Source organism: Crocuta crocuta, unplaced genomic scaffold, assembly GCF_008692635.1.
Source record: "Crocuta crocuta isolate KB4526 unplaced genomic scaffold, BGI_CrCroc_1.0 scaffold31, whole genome shotgun sequence".
In the NCBI taxonomy this organism is placed as follows: domain Eukaryota; kingdom Metazoa; phylum Chordata; class Mammalia; order Carnivora; family Hyaenidae; genus Crocuta; species Crocuta crocuta.
In genome coordinates, this window is record NW_027528362.1 from 12,924,120 (window position 1) to 12,924,790 (window position 671).

The 671-nt window shown below is 62.3% G+C and overlaps 1 protein-coding gene across 1 annotated transcript in view; it reads left to right on the forward strand.

The window, feature by feature from the left end:
• NAXD (NAD(P)HX dehydratase) overlaps positions 1–671 on the forward strand; it is a 34,279-nt gene that overhangs the window by 15,413 nt on the left and 18,195 nt on the right. The window lies entirely within an intron of this gene.

A 671-nucleotide genomic window follows, 5' to 3' on the forward strand; every position in this document is an offset into this window, starting at 1 on the left:
CGCGGGGAGCGAGCCTGCCCTCTGGTCTCTGACCTGAGCAGCTGGAACGGCAGAGCTCCCGGCTTTCGGAGGCGGGGAGCCTGGCGGGGGCCACCGAGCTGGACAGACCAGTGTGCAGTCCAGGGCAGAGGTCGGGCACGTCAGGGGCTGGGCTGTGCAGGGGTGCTCCTCCGGACCCTCCACCTGCTCGCTTTGTTTTTTTTTTTAATGTTTTTATTTATTTCTGAGAGAGACACAGCGTGAGCAGGGGAGGGTCGGAGAGAGAGGGAGACACAGAATCTGAAGCAGCTCCAGGCTCTGGGCTGTCAGCAGAGCCCGACGCGGGGCTCGAACCCACGAACCGTGAGATCATGACCTGAGCCAAAGTCGGACGCTTAACCGGCTGAGCCCCCCAGGCGCCCCTCCACCTGCTTTCTAAGAGCGAAGTGTTCGCAACGAGGCAGCGTTCTGCCTCGCTTCCTATAACGCCCCCGGCCCAAAACTGGAGCTACAGAAACAACCCTCACTCCGCATCCCTAAGACTCGCTGATGCCCCTAATCGGCTTCCCAGCGAAAGTCCAGGCGTCCAGAACCGGGGCCCTGCTGGGTTGGGCACTGAGCTTGTCAATCAAGGGCGACCAACTCTGACTGGTGGAGGCCAGCCTGTGGGCGGGGCGAGGCCTGAGGGAGAG